At 36.9% G+C, this 7048-nt stretch overlaps 1 pseudogene across 1 annotated transcript; it reads left to right on the top strand.

Moving 5' to 3' along the window:
• Positions 1-4991: 4991 nt before the first annotated feature.
• Positions 4992-6718, top strand: LOC307180797 (small ribosomal subunit protein eS4-like; annotated as a pseudogene). Its single transcript has one exon. The product of its transcript is annotated as a small ribosomal subunit protein eS4-like (transcript).
• The last annotated feature ends 330 nt before the right edge of the window (positions 6719-7048 follow it).

Genomic DNA, 7048 nt, shown 5'->3' with positions numbered 1-7048 from the left:
ACACAAAAAATAAAGAGAAAGGAATCCAAATATAACAGTAAAGAAAATCATCAAACCACAAGGGAAGAGAACAAGAGAAATAGAAAAGAACAGAGAAGAACTGCAAAAAAAACAACCAGAAAACAATGAACAAAATGGCAAAAAGTATATACCTCTCAAAAATTAACTTAAATGTAAATGGACTAAATTATCCAACCAAAAGACATGAAGTGGCTAAATGGATTAAAAAACAAGACCCATATATATGCTGCCTACAAGACACTTACTTCAGATGAAAGGACACACACAGATTGAAAGTTAAAGAATGTAAAAAGATCTTCCATGTAAATGGAAACCAAAAGAAAGCTGGAGTAGCTATACTTATATCAGAGAAAATAGACTTTAAGACAAAGACTGCAATAATATACAAATTAGGTCATTAGATAATGATAAAGGAGTCAATCCAACAGGAGGATACACAGGCATACCTCATTTTATTGCCCTTTGTTTATTGTGCTTTACAGACATTGCATTTTTTACAAATCAAAGTTTCGTGACAACCCTGCATTGTCTGATGATGGTCAGCATTTTTTAGTACTTTTTCAAAGATATAATGCTGTTGCACACAGTAGACTACAGTGTAGTGTAAACATGACATTTATATGCACTGGAAAACCAAAAAATTCATGTGACTCACTTTATTGCAATATTCACTTTATTGAAGTGATCTGGAACCAAGCTCACAGTATTTCCAAGGTATGCCTATAATAATTTTAGATATTTATGCACCCAACATAGGAGCACCTATATACAAAGAAATATTAATAGACCTAAAGGGAGAATAAAAAGCAATACATAATTGTAGAGGGCTTTAATACCCCACTTTTATCAATGGATATATCATCCAGACAGAAAATCAACAAGGAAACATTGACCTTAAATGACAAGATGAATTTAACAAAATATACACAACATTCCATCCAAAAGAAACAGAATACACATTCTTCTCAAGAACACATGGAACATTCTCCAGGATACATCATATGTTAGTGCACAAAACCAGTCTTAATAAATTTAAGGGACTTCCCTGGTGGCATAGTGGTTAAGAATCCACCTGCCAATGCAGGGGCACGGGTTTGATCCCTGGTCCAGGAAGATCCCACATGCTGTGGAGAACCTAAGCCCATGTGCCACAACTGCTGAGCCTGCGCATCACAACTACTGAAGCCTGCATGCTCTAGAGCCCGCATGCCACAACTACTGAGCCCACGTGCCTAGAGCCCATGCTCTGCAACGAGAAGCCACTGCAATAAGAAGCCTGCGCACCAAAACAAAGAATAGCCCCCTCTCGCCACAACTAGAGAAAGCCCATACGCAGCAATGAAGACCCCACGTAGCCCAAAAAAATAGATAAATAAAATAACTTAAAAAAATAAATTTAAGAAAATTGAAATCATATCAAGCATCTTTTTGGACTATAGAAATCAATTAGAAGAAGAAAAGTGGAAAATTCACAAATAAGTGGAGATTAAACATGTTACTGAAAAACCAATGAATAAAAGAAAAATTCAATAGAGAAATAAAAAATGCCTTGAGTCAATGAAAATGGAAATACAACATACCAAAACATATGGGCTACAGCAAAAGGAGTTGCAAGAGGGAAATTCATAGAGATAAATGCCTACATCATAAAATAATAAAAAGCTCAAATAAACAACTTAACTTTATACCTCAAGGAACTAGAAAAAAGAAGAACAAATGAAGCCCAAAGTCAGTAGAAGGAAGGAAATAATAAAGATCAGAGTGGAAATAAATGAAATAGAGACTAAAAGGACAATCAAAAAAATCAATAAAATTAAGAGCTCATTCCTTGAAAAGATAAATAAAATTGACAAAATGTTAGCTGCATTCACCAAGAAAAAAAGAGCAAGTCTCAAATAAAATCAGAAATTATAGAGATGTTACAATTGATACCACAGAAATACAAAGGATAATAAGAGACTACTATGAAGAATTATATACCAACAAATTGGACAACCTATAGGAAACTGATAAATTCCTAGAAACATACAACCTACCAAGACTGATTTAGGAAGAAACAGAAAATATAAATAGACCAACCACTCCCAAAACATTAAAAGCCCTGGATTAGATGGCTTCGATGGTGAATTCTACCAAACATTTAAATAATAAATACCAATACTTCTCAAACTCTTCTAAAATATAGGAAATGGAGGGGGCAACACATCTAAATGCATTTTTTGAGACCAACATTACCTTAATCTCAAAATTAGACAAGGACACCAAGAAAAGAAAATTACAGTCCAACATTCCTGAGAGACATAGAATCAAAAATCCTCAACAAAGTATTTGCAAACAAAATTCAGCAACACAATAAAAGAATTGTAACCATAATCAAGTGGAATTTTTCCAGAGATCAGTAATGGTTCAACATCCACAAATCAAACAGTATGCCATACCACAGTAACAAAATGAGTGACAAAAATCATATGATCATCTCAAAAGACAGAAAAGACATTTGACAAATTTCAACATACATTTATGATAAAAACTCTCTCTCAACAAGGTGAGTATAGAGGGAATATATCACAACATAATAAAGGTCATAGAAGACAAGTCCATGGCTAACTTCATGCTCAGTGGTGAAAAACTGAAAGCATTTCCTCTAAGGTCAGAAACAAGACAAAGATGCCCACTCTCTTCACTTTTATTCAACATAATATTGGAAGTCCTAACCACAGCAGTCAGACAAGGAAAAGAAATAAATGGAATCAATACTGAAAATGAATAAGTAGAATTGTCACTGTTTGCAGATGAAATGATACTACATAGGGAAAATCCTAAAGACACCACCTAAAAGGGGTGGGATGAACTGGGAAACTGGGATTGACACATATACACTAATATGTATAAAATAGATAACTAATAAGAACCTGCTGTATAGCACAGGGAACTCTACTCAGTGCTCTGTGGTGACCTAAATGAGAAAGAAATCCCCAAGGAGATATATGTATACATATAGCTGATTCACTTCACTGTACAGCAGAAACTAACACAACATTGTAAAGCAACTATACCCCAATTAAAAAAAAAACACCTAAAAGTTATTAGAAATAATAAATGAATTCAGTAACGTTGCAGGATACACAATTAATACATAGAAGTCAGTTGCCTTTCTATACAATAATAATGAATTATCAGAAAGAGAAATTAATAAAACAAGCCTATTTACAACTGAATCAAAAAGAATTAAATACCTAGGAATAAACCTAACCAAGAAAGTAAAAGACTCATACTTGGAAAACGAATAGGTATTGATGAAAGAAATTGAAGATGACACAAACGGATGGAAAGATATACCATGTTCATGGATTGGAAGAATTAATATTGTTAGGCAGAACACTCTATGACATAAATCACAGCAAGATCCTTTTTGACCCACCTCCTAGAGAAATGGAAATAAAACCAAAAATAAACAAATGGGACCTAATGAAACTTCAAAGCTTTTGCACAGCAAAGGAAACCATAAACAAGACCAAAAGACAACCCTCAGAATGGGAGAAAAGATTTGCAAATGAAGCAACTGAAAAAGGATTAAGCTCCAAAATTTACAAGCAGCTCATGCAGCTCAAGCAGCTCAGTATCAAAAAAAAAACAAACAACCCAATCCAAAAATGGGCAGAAGACCTAAATAGACATTTCTCTAAAGAAGATATACAGATTTCCAACAAACACATGAAAGAATGCTCAACATCATTAATCATTAGAGAAATGCAAATCAAAACTAAAATGAGATATCATCTCACACCAGTCAGAATGGCCATCATCAAAAAATCTAGAAACAATAAATGCTGGAGAGGGTGTGGAGAAAAGGGAACACTCTTGCACTGTTGGTGGGAATGTAAATTGATACAGCCACTATGGAGAACAGTATGGAGGTTCCTTAAAACACTAAAAATAGAATTACTATACAACCCAGCAATCCCACTACTAGGCATATACCCTGAGAAAACCATAATACAAAAAGAGTCATGTACCAAAATGTTCATTGCAGCTCTATTTACAATAGCTAGGACATGGAAGCAACCTAAATGTCCATCAACAGATGAATGGATAAAGAAGACGTGGCACATATATACAATGGAATATTACTCAGCCATAAAAAGAAACGAAATTGAGTTATTTGTAGTGAGGTGGATGGACCTAGAGTCTGTCACACAGAGTGAAGTAAGTCAGAAAGAGAAAGACAAATACCATATGCTAACACATATATATTGAATCCAAAAAAAACAAAGGTCATGAAGAACCTAGGGGCAAGATGGGAATAAAGATGCAGACCTACTAGAGAGTGGACTTGAGGATATGGGGAGGGGGTAGGGTAAGCTGGGACAAAGTGAGAGAGTGGCATGGACATATATACACTACCAAACGTAAAATAGATAGCTAGTGGGAAGCAACCACATAGCACAGGGAGATCAGCTTGGTGCTTTGTGACCACCTAGAGGGGTGGTATAGGGAGGGTGGGAGGGAGGGAGATGCAAGAGGGAAGAGATATGGGGATATATGTATATGTATAACTGATTCACTTTGTTATAAAGCAGAAACGAACACACCATTGTAAAGCAATTATACTCCAATAAAGATGTTAAAAAAATAAAATAAAGATAATACACCTAATTTTCAGAGGTGAAGAAAGGATTAAATAAGATAATTCATTAAACATTTTTAGTTTTGTGACTATAAAATAAATAATCCATTAAAAAAACTTTCTGTTATAAATAAATAAAGTGGCAGAGCCCGGAGGTTGGCGGGGGGGGGGGGGGGGGAAGAATTAATATTGTTAAAATGACCATACTACCCAAGATGATCTACAGATTTGATGCAATCCTTATCAAAGTACCAATGAAATATTTCACTGAACTGGAACAAAGGATCCTACAATTTGTATGGCATCACACACAAACTAAAACCCAAGTAGCCAAAACAGTCTGAGAAAGAAGAAAATGCTGGAGGTATCATGCTCCCTGATTTCAAACTATACGAAAAAGCTACACTAATCAACAGTATGGTACTGGCACAGAAACAGACACATATATCAATGGAACAGAATAGGGAGCCCAGAAATAAACCCACATTTATATGGTTAATTAGTCTATGACAAAGGAGGCACAAATATGCAATATGAGAAAGACAGCTTCTTCAATAAATGATATAGTTGGAAAAACTATACAGCCATATGCCAAAAAAAAAAAAATCAAACTGGAGTACTTTTTCATACCATGTATAAAAGTAAACTCAAAATGGATTAAAGACTTAAATGTAACCCCTGAAACCATAAAATTCATAGAAGAATCACAGGCAATACATTCTCTGACATTAATCTTAGCAACGTGTTTTTGGATAGGTCTCCTCAGGCAAAGGAAACAATATGGGACTACATCAAAATAAAAAGCTTTTGCACGGTGAAGGAAACTATCAACAAAATGAAACGGAAATGAGAGATTTTGCAAATGATATATCCAACAAGAGGTTAATATGCAAAATATGAAAAGAACTCATACAACTCAACATCAAAAAAACAAACAACCCAAGTAAAAAATGGGCATGGGGGCTTCCCTGGTGGCGCAGTGGTTGAGAATCTGCCTGCTAATGCAGGGGACACGGGTTTGAGCCCTGGTCTGGGAGGATCCCACATGCCGTGGAGCAACTAGGACCGTGAGCCAAAACTACTGAGCCTGCGCGTCTGGAGCCTGTGCTCCGCAACAAGAGAGGCCGCGATAGTGAGAGGCCCGCACACCGCGATGAAGAGTGGCCCCCGCTTGCCACAACTAGAGAAAGCCCTCGCACAGAAACTAAGACCCAACACAGCAAAAATAAATAAATTAATTTTTAAAAAATGGGCATAGGGCTCTTTACGTGCCTAGTGCAGCCATGGCTCATGGTCCCAAGAAGCACCTGAAGCGTGTAGCAGCTCCAAAGCATTGAATGCTGGATAAACTGACTGGTGTGTTTGCTCCTCGTCCATCTACCAGTCCCCACAAGCTAAGGGAATGTCGCCCCCAATCACCTTCCTAAGGAACAGACTTAAGTATGCCCTAACAGGAGATGAAATAAAGAAGATCTGCATGCAGCGTTTCATTTGGATTGATGGCAAGGTCCGCACTGATATAACCTACTGCTGGTTTTATGGATGTCATCAGCATTGACAAGACTGGAGAGAATTTTCGTCTGATCTATGGCACCAAGAGTCGCTTTGCTGTTCATTGTATTACACTTGAGGAGGCCAAGTATAAGCTGTGTAAAGTGAGAAAGATCTTTGTGGGGACAACAGGAATCCCTCATCGGGTGACCCATGATGCTCCCACCATCCACTACCCTGATCCCCTCATCAAGATGAATGACACCATTCAAATTGATTTGGAGACTGTCAAGATTACTGATTTCATCAAATTTGACACTGGTTACCTGTGCATGGTGACTGGAGGTGCTAACCTGGGAAGAATTGGTGTAATCACTAACCGGGCGAGACATCCTGGTTCTTTAGGTGTAGTTCGTGTGAAAGATGCCAGTGGCAACAGCTTTGCCACCCGGCTCTCCAACATTTTCGTTATTGGCAAAGGCAACAAACCATGGATCTCTCTTCCTCATAGAAAGGGTATCCGCCTTACCATTGCTGAGGAGAGAAACGAGACTGGCGGCCAAACACAGCAGTGAATAAAATGAACTCTAAGTGACATGATTGGAAAAGTCTTTGTACTTAAAGATAATACCACATAAAAAAATGGGCATAGGACCTAAATTGATATTTTTCCAAAGAAGACATACATATGGCCAACAGACACATGAGAAGATGCTCAACATCACTAATCATCAGAGAAATGCAAATCAAAATCACAATGAGATACCACCTCACACATGTCAAAATGGCTATTACCAAAAAGACAACAAAATACAAGTGTTGGTGAAGATGTGGAGAAAAGTGAACACTCCAGCACTGTTGGTAGAAATACAAATTGGTGCAGCCAGTGTGGAAAACAGTATGGAAGTT

This window comes from Stenella coeruleoalba, assembly GCF_951394435.1.
Source record: "Stenella coeruleoalba genome assembly, chromosome: X".
NCBI classification, from domain to species: domain Eukaryota; kingdom Metazoa; phylum Chordata; class Mammalia; order Artiodactyla; family Delphinidae; genus Stenella; species Stenella coeruleoalba.
This window is presented reverse-complemented; position numbering and strand designations above follow the sequence as displayed.